The sequence below is a fragment of the Nothoprocta perdicaria genome, unplaced genomic scaffold, assembly GCF_003342845.1.
Source record: "Nothoprocta perdicaria isolate Ctin4 unplaced genomic scaffold, notPer1 scaffold_115, whole genome shotgun sequence".
NCBI classification, from domain to species: domain Eukaryota; kingdom Metazoa; phylum Chordata; class Aves; order Tinamiformes; family Tinamidae; genus Nothoprocta; species Nothoprocta perdicaria.
In genome coordinates this window covers 666573-683897 of record NW_020454261.1, presented here as the reverse complement: position 1 = coordinate 683897, position 17325 = coordinate 666573, and the positions used below count along the sequence as shown (strand labels likewise).

General features: G+C 46.1%; 1 long non-coding RNA gene across 1 annotated transcript in view; it reads right to left on the bottom strand.

The window, feature by feature from the left end:
• Positions 1 to 7801, bottom strand: part of LOC112959420 — a 31898-nt gene extending 24097 nt beyond the window's left edge. Inside the window, exon 1 of the long non-coding RNA XR_003251614.1 lies at positions 7693 to 7801. This is a non-coding gene — a long non-coding RNA (uncharacterized LOC112959420). The remainder of the gene's footprint in view (positions 1 to 7692) is intronic.
• Between the last annotated feature and the right edge of the window lie 9524 nt (positions 7802 to 17325).

Sequence of the window (17325 nt, the reverse complement as noted above, 5' to 3'; positions counted from 1 at the left end):
ACTGTCACCTTTTAATTTTGCAGGGATGCTTCGGTACTACAGTCACAAGAACCAAGGAAGTACCTGGGTAAAGAAGCAGAAATTAGAGTGGGCTCAGAGCACGTGTAAATGTGGTTCATACCTCTGCCACCAGCCCTACCTGCASAGTGGGACAGGGTGGGATGGACAGCAGAGACCATGGGTCGCTCCTCCTGTGCAGAGGTGAGGAAAAGAATAAGTGGAGGTGTTATATTAAATGTAAGGCAGCTGTAACAAAAGGGAGGGTTGCTCAGCTCACCTTGGCCYGGGAACAATCCACCTGCCTGCCTGCCAACACAACCAGGAATGGATAAAAAGGGCAAAAGGCACAGGAGCTGAGATGAGGTCCGTTTTGGGAAGCCTGGCTTGCCTAAGCAGCAATAGAGCAAGGAGAGGAAGAGAGGTCAAAACCCAAATGAGACCCTCATTTCCCAAATATTTTCCTGAAAGCATCTTCCCTACAAACAAGAGGGGAAAAGGAAGACAGAAGAATCAAGCTCAGTAGAGCTGGAATCATTTGTGCTGGTCTTCTAGACTAATTTACTGGAATCTCTTTAATAATAATAATTAAAAAAAAAAAAAAAAAAAAAAAANGAGGTAACTACCAGCATGGAAGATGTAAATCTAATTCCACAGAGAAATCTAAAGCATGCAGTGTCTCATGGTGAGGAAATCCAGTCTCCTGACCCCGCCAAATTGCTATCAGGGTTTGGGGTAGGACAAAGGATTTGTGCCACCAAACTATGATTCGCATTGTTTCGACTTTTCTCTTTTCCCTTGGAGTCATTCTTCCGATTCAGATTTGGGACTATTTTAAGCAGCTCTGCTAAAAAACAGGATTTAATGCTTGTTTGGGCTGCCCTTAATTTCTTTTTTTTCCACTGGAACAAAGATTTAAACCTGTGACTCAAAATGATTTTACAATGGGGGCTTGATTATCAAGAGGACCAGAATATCCTCTTATTAGAAACACGCTCATTGGTCTTTCCTGAACTTTATGTGGTGGTATTAACTCAACAGCTTGTTTGGTTGCAGACAGGCAATAACGGTCATATTTGAGTCAGGGGAAAAATGTTTATATATACGTTTTGTAAAATGCAAAAAGGGCAGGTGTGGGTGTGGGTGTGTACGTGTACCTACCTGCACATATACACATAAACACACATACCCCAGACACTCATGTCAAAACACAAACACCCTGCTCATCACTTTCACCGACAGATATATATGAAAGAAAAACACTGAATCACTGCCAGCAAGATTGAAAGGGACCAAAGGACATGCACCATCTTCTTGCCACAAATCAARCAAGTCTATTGAAAGCATTTTTAAAGATAAATTAGCATGATTTGTGTATTACAGTTATCCAATACCACAAGAGAAATCCAGGCCCTATTGATACAGGTCTTACACAAATAACATGAGGTGGTTCTGAAGAGATTATACACACAAGAACTAGATCTCAGTTTAACTGATACAATTCCTCAAACATACCTGATATTTTAGCCCATCAGAAATTTCCCAAGCACATGCAAATAAATGATATGCTACAAAGCCCTTAGTCCTCCCTAATACAAAAGCATTTTACCATTTTGGCTGCACGAAGCAGGCTTGGGCACATCAAAGGGCAGATCAAACCTCCTCACCAGCCTCCAATGTTTTTTTTCCCCCACACTGCTTCCACACTGTGACCACTTCCTAGTTGTGAGCCACTTTGTCGAGTTCCCTAGATGGGCTCACTGCACTGCCACCCGCACAGGGACACGGGGGATTCAAGTCATTTTGGCCACCAAGATAGGACTTGGGCGTCCAAATCACTCGGTGGCAGGGAGTACAAAGCCACTAAAGTCACCAGGCCTGGGGAAACTGGGTCAGGGCTCAGAAAGGGCCCCAGTGCCAAAGGTTGGGGAGATAAGGCAGGGCACGAGCACAGAGCCTCCGCGCGCGCGGGAAAAACCCTGCCCACGTTATCGCTCGCTGTTGACGAAACATCAAAGGAAACTATGCATAAAATTCCTTGCTCGCTGTTATGCAGAACGGCAGATTAGATTTTAAGGCTGCAAGTTATCAGTTACGAGCCTATGGACTTGCTTTGGAAATGTCAAAGCTGCATCATATAAAAGAGACTTCTGTCACAAGCGTCCTGACCCAGATCTGAACTAGCACCCATAAAGGAAAAAGCTCTGGGAGGTTTCCTATCCTGTTTTAAGTCTAGGAGCTGACAGCTAGCCAAAGCGTGGCCTCCTAGCAAGCAGGAAGAACATACACAACAACTTGGTCCAAATTAAAATTTACAAAGGGGAAAAAGAGCAGAGCGAGTAAAATTTTTATTTGAAAGTTTCCTGGCTGCTCTTATGTCAGCAGAAGTTACTGGAAAACTCAACAGCAATCATCTGAAAAGCATGATTTGCTCTGTGTGGTTCCGGCMCAAAACTCTGCACTGGAAACGTCAACAGGGTGACATGAGCTGATTGCCTCTTAAAGCAGCTGCAACACATGCTTCTGTTCCTGTGTCAAAAAACATCTCTCAATTTATACACTGTGCAATAATTATTTTGCTAATCACAGGGTGCTCCGAGCTTCTCATCCTGAATTATTGTTATTATAGTTGGCTCAGCTGCAAACGCACTCGCCTTCCAAACACACAGCGCTRGGCTAAAAAGGAGGAGCAGGGGGTTTAGTCCTTCTCTGGTTGCAGCATAAGTCAGTGAATGGCATTCTRGCATGTAATTCCTTTGAACAGGAAAAATAACATCATTTGCTAAGCTTTCCGTTTTAAGTTAGAAAAAAAACACCACAAAAAAATAAGAAGAAAAAATACTGGGTATGGCAACATAACGCTTACTATGGCCTTCTTTCAAGTCATCAGCTCAGAGCTATATTTATCTCTCAACTTCAATGCAGAAACACTTAGAAAAACTACTGAGTGGCCTAAAAGAGACACTCAAGTAGCACAGGCCACACACTTAGATACTGAAAAAAGACCTTTTTTTTTTTTTTTTTTTTTTTTTTGTTAGATGCTTTCAGCTAACTCAAATCTGCCACCTACAACCTGTAAACAATCCAGTCAGTGGGCAGACATGGCTTGGACTCACATCAACCTTAGCTGGAAATGATTTTGAAAGAAACTGTCATATGATCTGCTTATTTTTTAGCCATCCACTTTCACCTACTTTCTTCAAAACGTCAGGCTTTGGCCACTGCCCAAAGAAAAGCATGGAAAAAACAAGCATCTGCCCCAGGACAGCAAGCCTGTTGCATTCCATGTAGGTAGAGCACCTGGCGGAAAAACTATCCTGGAACAACCCAGGGTGACGATGACTCTGCATTAGGTTGATCTACCATCTCAGACATGACCTGCACTGTGTCCCTTTGAGGTAGGGTCTTCTGCATCACTCTGATGCAATGGGACAATTCAGCCCCACATCCCATTCCTAGTGCTGCTGGTGGGAGTTCAAGTCCTACCACCTTGGGGAAGGGAYTGATGGCGCTGCTGAGGTTCATAGCACATAAACAGCTCATCCCTGCTCCAAAGAGCACCAGGAAAAATCTCATTTGGGAGCACAAGGGAAACAGGATCAGGCCCCAAGTGTCTCGAAAATAGAAAATTACCCTAACAATTGGCACTAATTGAGCCACGTGTGCAAGAGTCATCCGAAAGATCAAGTTATAGACATGCCCTGAGATACCCCTTCACCCAAGGGCTGCAGAGTGCAGGGGTGAGTTTGCCAGGACACTGGTCAGAGAGCAGCTGCTTGGGAAAGAAGGCTGCATTGCAGGGGCAGAAAAACAAAAACAAAAAAAAATGAAGAGTCATGCTGAATGAAACACGACACTGACTGTTTATGCTTCATCTGAAAAGCCTCACGTATCATCAGGAATAGGAAGGTCTGAAGTCCTATTTCTGTTTATTCGCCTTGACGATACCCTGAAAGCGTGTGATCACGTTACATGTCCCAGGAGGTGATTCCAATCTCAACAAAAATCCCCTCTGCAGATCTGCTTGTATGAACTGGCCTCCTGGASAGATCAGCTGACCAGAGTCTGAGACACCTCTAGAACTGGCACCCATCAAACAAGCAAAAACCTGTAAACAGGGGCCTGGAAACATTCACTTTCTCAGGGCGGGAAAGATGCCATGGTGGGTCCTCTCATTTCTTGGGGGAAAAAAAAAAAAAGAAAAAAGAAAAAGTAGCATTCTGTAAATGAAGCCATCCAGCTACCATGGTTGGTGTCCTCAGCCCACAAGGTTGAGGTAGTCAAGAATAAGATATCAGTTCCCTACATGATATTGAACGTGCTCTTCAAATTGCCAACATCAAAGGGTTTCCTTACTTCAGATCCCTCTGTTTCTAGGATCAGAAGCAGTCACAACACCTAGCTTTGACAGACAATGAGTCAAGCACTGAAAGACAATGCGTGTTACAGATTCACAGATTCACAGAATATTTAAGGTTGGAAGGGACCTCTACAGATCATCTAGTCCAACCTTCCYGCTCAAGCAGGCACACCTACAGCATGTGGCACAGGGTGGCATCCAGGYGGGTTTTGAAGACCTCCAGAGTAGGAGACTCCACAACCTCCCTGGGCAGCCTGTTCCACTGCTCTGTCACCCTAACAGTAAAGAAGTTGCTCCTCACCTGGAGACGGAAYTTCTTRTGYTYCAGCTTGTGGCCATTACCCCTCGTCCTATCGCTGGCCACCAGTGAGAACAGCTTRTCCCCTTCCTCCCTGCATTCTCCCTTCCTGAACTTATATATATTAATCAGATCCCCTCTGAGCCGTCTCTTCTCCAGAGAAAACAGGCCCAGCTCACTCAGCCTCTCTTCATACGAGAGATGTTCCATTCCCTTAATCATCCTGGTTGCCCTTCTCTGGACCCTCTCCAGAAGCTCCACGTCCCTCCTATACTGGGGTGCCCAGAACTGMACACAGTACTCCAGGTGCGGCCTCACCAGAGCTGAGGAGAGGGGCAGAATCACCTCCCTYGACCTGCTGGMAACACTCCTCCTGATGCAGGCCAGGATCCCATTGGCCTTCTTGGCCACGAGGGCACACTGCTCACTCATGGTTAACTTAGTGTCAACCAGGACTCCCAGGTCCCTCTCCGTGGAGGTGCTTTCCAGCAGGTCGACCCCTAATCTGTACTGATGCCTGGGGTTATTCCTCCCCAGGTGCAGGACCCTGCACTTGTCCTTATTGAACCTCATGAGGTTCCTCTCTGCCCAACTCTCTTACAGCTCATGGAAACGGAAAGCATCGCACAGGATCTGGCCACGCTTTCATCTGCAGTTCCCACCAGCCCTCGCGCTGCAGGATGGCAAGGCCAGCACTCCTTCTGTTTGCATTCCCTGAGGAGCACTCGCCTAGGGCTTATTAGGCTTGCTCAGATCGATGAAGCTGTTACTAATACACACACAGAGCTGTCTGCTTCGCTGGTCCCGGTGCTCCAATGCTAGTTTATGCAGGAGGACACCAAGCATAAGATGCACTGCAATGGCTGAGCTCAGTCCATTTGCACTCATGAGACTACCAGAACTCTGCAAAACCAGGACCAAACTACTCAGGAGAGGGGAAAYGGGTTCAAGACCCTGCCAGAAAGCCCCAGGCTTGCAGCATTAAAGCTAATGGAGTTAAGAGAGAGCTAACTTGACCCCAGGGTTTGGCGTGCAGCTTGCCATCGCCAACAAAGAAGGGGGGACCTGGCCTTTCCTTAGCRCTAAGGAGCCAGTGACACTGGAGAGAAGCACTGTGACCGCTCACCCTTACTCATCACTTCAGTTTAATGGCCAGATCTGAAAAGCATTTCAGCTGTAAAATCTGCAAATCTGAAGTGCACAGGGGAAGGGAAAAAAAAGTAAATAAATAACAGACTGATACTTATCTACAGCAAGGGGAAATGGGAGCAGCTCAGACTCCCTGATTCCTTTTTTTCAAGCAAGTGGAGAAGAGACCCAGCTGCACTGCTGCTCTCATCTGCAGAAGCAACAACAGTGCAGAGTGGGGCTGCAGAGATGCTAACTGGGTACACAGGCAAAGCAAGCAAAGGTAAACTGTAAAACATCTTGGAGCAGAAAGAGGCAAAAACACACAGAGCAGAAAGTAAAGCATGAAAAGCCAGAATAGGAAAGAAAGAGGAAAGAAGGTAAGATTAAAAAAAAAAAAAAAAAAAAAAAAAAAAAAAAAAAAAAAAAAAAAAAGGAAATGCATATATGAAGAAAAACCCCAGAGACAAAACTCAAACATGAAGTGGAACAGAAAAGGGGAAGGGGAGGGAAACAGGAGGAAGCAAAGAAAAAGCTAAACAGGCAATAAAGCTTACACACTTCCACACATACATGTTTGTATACAAATATATATGAAAGCATACACATATATAAAAATTTACACTGTGTTATGCTCCAGCCAACCCCTCTGAATGAAAGCAAATAGAGGCCTGTGACTCTTCAGAACAACACTGGCACTTTTTACCTGTTTGGGGAAGCTTTTGGTACCCTTCTTATATCAACTGAACTCCCCTGTTCCCTACTGCTAAGTGCAAGAGCAGTGCAGAAAACACCTAAGCACAGATAGCCTCAGAGCCTCCGGAGGAAAATCAGCACAATATCTATGTTATTAGCATTAAATATAGCATCACCATGAGCTTCATATACCAAATGTGACTGTGGTAGACTTTACATAAAAATAGAATATAAAAGCCATTCTCTGTACCAGAGAGCCAATGACCTAAGGTAAAGATATGATACAGATAAAAAGTAAAAGCAAACAAAGGCAGACTGACTGCAGTAGCATAAGAGATGCCAAAAGATTTAGTATTATCTCACTGTACATGGCAATCCTGGATGGGCACCTCTAAAAATATTGCTTCAGAAGAGAAGCTGACAAGGACTAAACCACAACAGAGAGCAGGCAGATACCCACCCATTCCCTGTTCTCAGAATTCCGCTTAAGCTACTAATGTAGATGTGAAGATCCATCATTCCTCAAACAGCAAGTACTAAGGGTAGCAACCCACAAAAGAATCACTGTACCCATCATGATCTTAACTGCACAATCCCTTTTATGTATGCTAGTTTGTTTAAAATATAGTCTCATGTTTTTGAGGTTCCCAAACTGAAGAGGACCAAGTCATACACAAACTACCTTAGAATCTATGAATCTATCTACAAGGTAATAATTAAAGATCTTTAATTATAAATCTTACATTTAATACTTAATACACCAGCTAGGTAAAATGACTTGCCTTGACCAGTTAATATGACAGGGTGTTAAAATCCAATCCTTTCTGTGCAGGAAATTTCCAGTAATTAACTATAGTTTCAAAGAGGTGAAAGAGGAGAGGGAGTGTAACATTAAGGATGTTTGGGCTCATGTCTTAATCCTGCTATTTCCTAATTTTCATATGTTTGAAAAGGCACAAATCACCCCAGGTACCTGGAATTCCATCTGAGTATATTTTCCTCAATGATCAGTTTAAAYACTGTGCTTATCGCCAGATTAACTTTCATATAGCGTATTAAGTGTTGAATTACCATCTGGTGTGTGTTATTTGTCCTCTTTGCTTCAATCCAGCGATGGAGGGYCTTGTTTTGGTTGTATGTGCCCCAACTGTCTTTAAACATTATATATAAATATTGCTCTGTACTTAGAAAAATAAGAGTCAAGAGAACATACCTCATACTTGCAGCAGAATATGATGAGTTTGGCAGTCCTTAGCTCCTAGTTTAGTACAGTCACACAGTGTGAAACAGGATCATCTGAAAGCACAGGTTTGTTTTGTTGCATGAAGTTTCTGTGGTCTTCAGCAGAAAGCTTCAAGCAGCCTTTTTAATACCTGAGGTCCATAAAGGCAGCACCTTGAAGAGAGAATGAAGACCTCAAACTTTATCTCTAACAGATAGAGAGGATGAGATTCCTGCAGAGCAGCTTTCTGTGCTGGCTGGAGCTTCCTTTGCACTACAATCTCCATACTCAGGTGTGACCTGCTGTTCTCAAGCCAAGACATGATGTGCGTCAGCACAACCAACATCAGGACTCTGCCCAGAAAGACGGAGCAACATCTCTTGATCAGCCAGAGATGAGAGAAATGATGGCGCTGCTGTGGAAAAGCTTATTGCCAGAATAAATCCAAAGGTGCTTCCAACGCACAAACTCATCTGGCCAACTGTGGATCCATGCCTTTGGTGAAGGGGGTCACCAGGAGAGCTGGAATACATCTTCAAAGAGCTATTTTTCACCTGTGATCCCATTACGTCCAAGTGCTGGGTTCTCTGGTAGCAGACATGTACAAAAAGGTTAAATAAAGCTAAGGCTCCTTTCCACACTGGAAGAACTGGCCTCTGCATTGCCTGGCCAGCTCACCTGCTGCAAGGTCTGTGAGGGCTCTAAGCAAGGAGATCGCAAGGACAACGCAATCTCGTCACTGCTCCCGGGGTAGTAACCCTGTACACCACTTCAAGCTCCCTATTCTGCACCCACGTGCTCCGTGGTAGCAGGGGGAGGTTGGGAAGCTCTCTGGGCCGACCTGCTCTCCTTGCCAAGCCTCCAATAAAACTGCACCCGCATGAGCTCAGCCTTAAYCCATGCCAGCTACTAATGGGTATAGAAATTCTATAATATCTTCAAATGAAATATTAATGTTTTTAGCAGTATTTCATGGGTTTACAGACTTTGACATGCCTCAGGGAGGTCTAAAATAGACGTAGTCCAGACTCCAAGACTTCCAAGGGAGTGTGGTGCAACAGAGAGCACAGTCTTGGGAGCCAGTGATCCCACACACCAATCCCATTCCCCATAGTATCTCAGTATCTTTGCAAGCCTTAGCAGCCCTGCTGGTGTCAAAGTGCAGCAACAGCATTTTAATCTGCTCACCATCCAGATCTTCCATCTAAGCAAGACAAGATACAAGTGTTTGTTTCTGGGAACATTGGCTCTCCTAGTATTACAAGGAAAAGGAATGCATTAGCAAGASCAACTACAAGCTCTCCAAGCCAGAGTGGATCAGCACAAGTGACTGTAAGCTGTTTAACTCCTCTGCCTTATTTTCTCCTCCCACACCACACTGCTCCATGAGGCAACATTAGCCGTTAACTAACAAAGTGCTGTACTTTTATGTCCTATTTATTAGAATTCCACATTGAAAGAACTTGATCCAAGAAAAAAAGTCACTAAAACYGACTGAGATCATGCAAAATAAGATCTCTGATAGTCTCTTATGCTATCAAGATTTATAAYGAAGGCAGGGACACTGAGTACCCAAGCAGGACAGCCTACAACACTTGGCAACATAATATTATGTCTTATGCTAATGAATAACATTTGGGGTTCTGAGCAGGCCATGACTTGTCTGAAAGACGGTTATACACAAGTTACCACTTAGAAACCTCTACATTATACTTGATAAACTTATCTTTAAAAATAAAATGACTTTTTTTGAAAAGTTTCCTTCATTTCCCTATCTCCTCCCTCTTCTCTCCCAATGAGGAATGGTACTATATCTCAGTAGAGAAGAATTTTAAAAAATTAAAAAGCTTTATCTTTCACACTAACTAGGAGATGGAGTTTTATTTCCCATTCTTCGACATTTGCAAGACTTGATATTTTCATGGTGAATATTTTTGTCAAGCTTTTTTTTCTGACTGTGTCCGTTCCAGGCATCAGGCTCCTCCTCAAAGCCAGTGGCCATTGAAAATCAGCTTTGTCTTTGGGACAGAGCTCTAGCAGAAGCACCAGACACCATTTCTGTCAGTACTTACAGTAAAACTGGGAGACGTCACTGGTGTTGGAACTCTTATTGTCCCAAGCTGTGAACTACACACAAGAGATAGCCTCTGCCCTGACTTGTTTGTCGGCTATAGAGGCAAAAAGAGTGGAAGGACAGAGTTACGAAATGGCTTGCCTAGAGCAGAYTCTCCTAGATCCTATCCCACAGCCCATCACCATACAAGATATACTTCCAACAGCCAGGCCTGGCACATCTCCAAATTAACCACTCCTGATATGGAAAATATTTTCAAGACAAACTCCTCATAGCTTGAGCTTTGTGCGCTGCAAAGTAAGAGTAACATCACTACTTGTTTCATCAGGGTGCTGGAAGCTTCATTCACTCAAATGTGCAATGCAGTCTGAACTCTACCGTGCAAGTACAATACACAAGGGTGATCCTTCACATGGAATGGAGAACTTTTGACAGAAACTTCCATAGAATGTTGAGGTTGGAAGGGACCTCTAAGGATCACCTAGCSCAACCCCTCTGCTCAAGCAGGAACACCTAGAATATGTGGCAGATTTTGAAGATCTCCAAAGAATGAGACTCCACAACCTCCCTGCGCAGCCTGTTTCAGGGCTCTGTCACTCTTCTAGTAAAAAAGTTCTTCCTCACATGGAGATGGAACTTCCTATGTTTTAATTTGTTCCTATTACCCCTTGTTCTGTCACTGGCCACCACTGAGAAGAGTTTGGCCCCTTCCTCCCTACATTCTCCTCTCAGATACTTACACATATTAATCAGATCTCCTCTCGTTCTTCTCTTTTCTAGGCTAGACAGGCCCAGCTTGCTTAGTCTTTCTTCRTATGACAGATGCTCCAGTCCCTTAATCATCTTTGTTGCTCTACACTGGATCCTCTCTAGAAGTACTGGATCCTCTCCAGAAGCTCCACGYCCCTCTTGTTCTGGGGAGCCCAGAAGCCAGTGACAACATTACTTACGGAGGGCAGTAAAGGCAGGCAGTGCATTACAGGCCCTGATTAAAAGAACAGAGCAATTAAACCAATTTAACATATTCTCTTACATATTAATATCCAAATCTGACTCATGCCAGCAGACATTTTGCGGTTCCACTGATCTGAGATATCAATTGTATCTTCAACAGAGTGGTTTTGTGTAACAGATTAGTTTTCACCCACGCTAACAGGTCTATGTTTAAAAAAGTACCTTTTTCTCTAATGAAGACAATTTCCCATTAGTCAGGTCATACAATGTAGGTGTCTACTGAAGAGACACCTTCTTCATTCTGGTCCTTCTTCCACACAGATCCAAGCTGAAGACTTTTCCTCTCAGCTCACGAGTCTACRTTTCCCTCTGATGGAAACCAGCACACAGAAGTACCATGGTCTCACCTAACACCAGATCAACACCAAATCAGGACAAAATCAAGACATGCATCAGGCTCTGCAAAAAACTCTTCAGCCCCTCTGTGAGGCACAGCAATACATATTTCTCTTTCCATTATGGAATTTAGAATCTTAATCACATTTATTTTCTAACCTTGTACATTCAGAAAATGTGCRTCCTTCCACTGTGTCCCACTACACGACTTAAAGCAAAAATTTCTAAATTGATGAAGAATTTTAATTCCTTTTGTTTTGTTTTTGCTTTTTTTTTCCTCCCATTTTGAGCTCACCTTTTTAACTTTTTCATCAAGAAACACAAAAAGAGAGAGTTGAGAGTGAAAAGAAACCTTCACATCAGCAGTCCAACCTCACACGTGAACTGGGACCACTGTCCACACTCGGGCAGCTCACCTGTACCTCTGACATGTTTTAAGATAGTCCCTGAGATTAGAGATTCAAAGCCTCTCCAGAGAGAAACATTTCCACAACAGCTTGTATCTAAGAAATAGGTTTTTTACAAAACATGATACTGTTTTAAATCCAGAACAAAATTACGTTAGCTAGCAACACTGTTATTTACATTTGTCTTGAAACATACTTGCTTCAAGTGGGAAAAAAAAAAAAAAAAAAAGATTTTTAGCTTTCAGGCACATTTAGCCTTGCAAACAAGACTGATTATTTTTCATCTATATTACCAAGCATTTCAAACATTTGTTCTTTTCGTGCTAGTGTTCTTATATGATCTCACTCATTAACATTTAAGAAAAGTAAGCTTTTGCTCCTAAAGCCATCCAACAGGAACAAGAGGCCAGATGTGACAGACCTGAAATAAACGTGCAATGCATATAGCAAACAGTCTCCTCTGAAAACCACCGAGCCATGTCTCAAGCTGTCTGCCACAGACACTACACTCCTGGCTTTTATATGAGGCTGGAAATGTCATTATTTCCAAAAGGATGTGCAGTACAAAAGGATCTTTTCTTAAAGATAAGTTATTTTCCTCGTACGTATGTCTATTTAAAACATCAGCTGAAACAYGGGCAGGGGACTGACATATGACCTCTACAGTCTGTTGTAGTTGGTCTATATTCATCTACAATAACCTTTATTAATACAGACCTTTAACATCATCAGAGAGGGATCTGTGCCAGAGCTCTTTCCATACACAGCAGCCAAAAGGTCCCAGGGTGCAGCATGGAGCAGCTCTAGCCACTGCAAAACTGTGCAGTGCAATGCATTTTATACCACAAGGGATTTTGTTCAGCTGTTATTTTTAATTATTTATTTCTGAAGAGATGGCTGCAAACCTAGGCCTCAAAATATAGAGCATAAAGTCTGTCAGGAGTCRTATCTCTTGTTAACTGTCACTAAGCTGTTTCCGAATTGCTGAGTTACCTGATCCCAGCTGGGTTTATACAGGACAGCAAAAGATGCTGCCCCTGCAGCACCTCTAGAAACATCACAGGTCAAGAGTGCACGCGCTGCTTTCAAGTTTTTCCTCACAGACACAAAGGATAAAAGGGAGGCAACCAATTAAAAGCAGCAGCACAGCAAAAAATCYTCCAGGGCACAAGAACTCGGAGCAGATCTAACATGCACGGCTTCTTCCAGYACGAGAAGCAGGGACAACCCATCCACACTAAAGATTTCACTGGCATAACATACCTGCTAATCAGCTAAATGACAGTGGTAAAACCTAGGTCTGGATCGGGCATGATATGAGCTCTTATGCAGGGAAGCTGGGCACACCTGGGAAGCCAGGGTGGAGTGGACTGGGTCAACTGGAGGGGGGAAAAGACGATCATGGGTGGTTATGAGAGCTGGAATTGGAACCACAGTTTTCCAACTTTAAAACTCACAGCTTAAATTCTGCCATCGGTGAACTCCAGAGCCTAGGGGTATTTATTATTTTTTCCCACTCAGGTTTCTAGGYAGAAATGACTGAGAGGGGGAATCCACCTCTTCTTCCAGTAAATTCTTCCGGTTACGTTGACATTAAAGACCTGTGCTGAGCTTCCTCATCCCAACAGTTTCCTGACTTGCCTCACATCCCAACCACCGGCTCCAGATCTGCCTTTCATCACAGCCTCAACAAAGAGTCCTTTTCTGCTCAAAATATTTTCTCCGGCAGCTACTTGCCTACAGATCACTTTTCCTTCAAGAAGGTTGGAGTGCAATTTCAGAATCTGCCAAAAAAAAAAAAAAAAAAAAAAAAAAATTAAGGTATCAACAGCCATGAAGATGGGATGGTGCTGGCTTCAGCGTGGGCAGAATTAACCTGCCTGGAAACCCTGGAGTAACAGTCCAACAGCCCACGTTCAAATCAGCAATTTCCAGGATACAGCTCCGCACACGTCGGCACATCCGCACCATGGATTCACATACCGAGCACAGCAATGCCGCGGGATGCGGTAAAAGGCATTTTGATCCCATCCACGTGGCTTGCAGCTAATCCAGATGGCTCCACATGGCTGGCCTCTCCCCACGCTCATTTATGTTCCTAATGTAGCGGGATGGAGCCGATGCACCAGGTAAAAACTTGATGCTTTTCATCTGTCACGTACGCGGCGACCAGGAGAAGCCACACGCAGAGCGTTCTCCGGCACTTGCCACAGCAGGAATTCAAGAAACACGCGGGAACGCTGCAAGTCTCAGCACTGAGAGGTCTCCAAGATGATGTCCTCCCCGAGCTGCATGCACACAGCACGCATACAGCAGGCATGGTATCTCTGTGTATAAATAAACCAAACGCGGCTGCTCGTTTTGCACATTGAAAGCAGTGTTCCTCGCCAGGGTACCGAGCATTTGGCTGCATAAGAAAACAGACTGTTACAAACATATGTAGCTGGGACAAGGCAAAGCAAGCCCTGCAGACAGGACTCCGGACAGACTGCTGTTTTATCCCACTCATTCTCTCCATAAATCCACCCAGGAAAGCAGCAGGTGTTTAACACTAAAGCATCGGCCAGCAAGGAGGCAAACACAGACACGCTGTCCTGTACTTGAAAATAAGATCTGTCTTGTAATTGAAAACAAGATCTGTCCCGTAACTGAAAATAAGATCTGTCCCCTAGCTGCAAACAGACAGAGCTTCCCTGGTATCAGCTACACATCTGCCTCTCAGTAACCTCAGCGTGCACCTCTGCACCCTTCTCAACTCCCATTGCAGGATCATGGCCCATTGGGACCACGGCGGCGCGCCAGGAGGAACACAGCTTGGGACAGACCGCCCTGCACCATGCCACAGATAGAAGAACGGGGCCCGTCCTCACCCGGCCCGCGGCGGGCACGGCGCGCACCCCAGCGCTGCCTTCGCTGGTGCCACARCGGCGTCGTCCAGCGCGGCTCCCAACGCCCGGCACAGCTCCAAGCTGCAGCACCGCGGGCGTCCGGCGCTGAACGTGCGTGTGGCGAGCACGGGCTGAATCCCCAGAACTCCTGCGTGCCACAGAAACGCCTCCCCACTCATAAAAATCAGCTTTCCCACTTCCCATATCCTGCCGGAGCTGTTGTTTGTGCAGAGCAGTTTAAAAATATATATATGCATAGGTAGATGTGGTACTAGAAAGCCCTACCTTGAAATTGGCAGCAGAGCTGCACCAGCAAAACTACTGAGAAAGCCGGAAGAGGCCAGTACGAAAACAGTGACACTGTAGCACCCCACTGCACATCGTCATCTGCAAAGCGACAAAAAAGGCCAAAATAYACTGCTATACTAAAATATGCTGGTATACTAAATGCATGCAGATGTACTATTTTAACCCCCCATCTCCGTGCCACAACTCTGGCACTATGTGTATCTTCCGTTGCTAGGAATTCCTGAGATGAAAGTTAGCAAAACATATCCAAGTCCTTTTTGTGAAGCATTCCGGTTAAAAAGAAGATGCAGTTCTAATCCTGCAAGGAATTAAGTGCAAGCTGAAAGTTTCATGGATAAAGTCCTTCACCAAACTGAAATCAGAGTCCCTTCAGAAAGCAGTCAGCTCCCACAAAAGCCCTATTCCAACCATGCAAGTTCATACAGGAAGCCAATCTTTCGTTTTCAAAAACTAATTCACATACATAATTCATTCCTGCAACAGATGGGCCTTTCAACAGTGGCAGGCCCCAGCTCTTCCTTATTTTCACTATTGCTGCATTCCCGTGACATCACATGGACATCGGGACGCGCGAGCACCGGGTGCTGGAAAATCCGCAGGCCTGGCCGGCGTAGGGAGCCTCCACCGTCCCCATCCCACGACACCAGCACGGATGCTGCCGATACCGCACGGTTTAATCCCGACCGGCACACAGGCTTCCCACTGGCTGCCAAATTGCACCTGCACAGCCCATTAATGCAACTTAAAATGCACAAAAGCACGGGTGTATCTATCCGAAACACAAAACAGATCGAGGTGTCAGCCTGGACTTAATACTAAGAAAGAGATGCAGAGAGGAAAATAAAATACATCTTCTGAAATGGTGCAAACTCGTATAAGATCCCTCCAAGCAACCTGGGGTGTGAGGTGGTGCTTACTACAGATATGCAGCACCACGAAAGGCAGAGCATCCATCCCACTGGTCCACATGCTTGAAAAACATACATATTTATAACCTATTTTTTTCAAATCGTAATGGAAAGGAAACTGCATGCAGTGTTTACAAGACCTTCCTGGATATTAGAAACTGATTGTATCGGTATTTCTTACAGTGATTTCAACACTTCAGAGCTAGATTTTTGTAATCTACTTGTGTTTTTAGAAATAACACATACGTCTGAACTCAGGATAACCCAAACCAGTCGGCAGCAGCTGACATCAGTGACAGTGAAGAGATGAAGAGCCCGTGGCACCCGGCACGTACACGGGATGCTGTGCCCTGTGCACTTAGTGATGTCTAATGCTCCATAAAGTAGCCCCAGAACCAACATGGGCCAAATACCTCATGCTAAAGCAAAGGCTTAAAGAACGCAGCATTTTTGACCATGCAGCACACTAGCCTTAAAACGGAAGTGGGACGAGGCGCGCGGCAGCCTGTGCCTGACCATGGACAAACATGCCCCAACTTGTCACCACCAAGGCCACCAAAGCCTTCACGCCAAAGCATCTCTCTTCTACAACTGTCACCTCCAATGGGATTTTTCCAGCCTGTGTTTCCAGCTGCAGCAACCAGGAGCTCCGTAGCTTGAGAGCGAAACCTCAMGGGACGAGGCCTAGGAGAGCATCCGAGCATGGTCCAGGTACAAGCAATGCGGCCTCCTCTGCAGGACCGCTTAAGAATCCGCCGCTTTGTGGGAGAAGAGACGGGGGTCCTCGCGGGAGCATCCCGGGAGCGACGCCGCGGGAGGGATGCGCGGGGCGCGGGGGCAGCGGGACCCCCGGAGCCGCTCCCGGTGTCGCCCCGCGCGTGTCCTGCCCCGCCGGCGCTGCTGGCGGCCCCGGCCCCGCGCCGCTATTTTTAGCGCGGCTTCGACCCAGCGCTTTAAATAATAATAAAAACCTTGCAACCCCCTCCACCCGCACTGGCCCTGTGGAAAGGGGCGACCCCCTTGGCAGGTTGCAAACCGCCACCCCAACACACGGACGAAAAATAAATTAAATTAAATTAAACCCAAAACAAGAAGGGGGGGGGGGGGAGGGTTAGAAATAAAATTAAAAATAAGCAATCGCGCGAGCGGTCGCGCAGTGCCCCCCACCCCCCCGCGCCGCTCCGCGGCCCAGCTACTCACCGAGGGCGCTGCAGGAGGCGCGGAGCGGAGCGCGGAGCGGAGCGGAGCGGGGCGCGCGGCCCATGTGCTCGCCCGAGCACGCGCTCGGCCCGGCGCAACGCCGCGCTGGCGAGCCCGCTGACGTCACCGCCCCGGGGCAGCGCGCGCCGACCGCCCCCCCCGCGCAGCCCCCGCGCAGCGACCGCGCAGCGACCGCGCAGCAACCCCCCCCCCCCCCGCCGCGCTGCGGCCCCCGGGAGCGGGGCGGGGGGAAGGGTGCCGGGGGGGGCACTGCCACGCTCCGCGCAGAGATGCGCGGGGTCGTGTCGGGGCGCAACGGGGGGGCGCGCAGCGCTACAGCCCTCCAAAGCGCCGCGTCAGACAGCCCCGGGGTGAGAGTGGCCTCAAAACAGCCAAACGAGAGCGGTTGGTCCCTGCCTCCTGAACAGCATCCCCAGCTTTTTTCTCTCTTTTTTTTCTTTTCTCCTTTTTTTTTCCTCTTTCTTCTT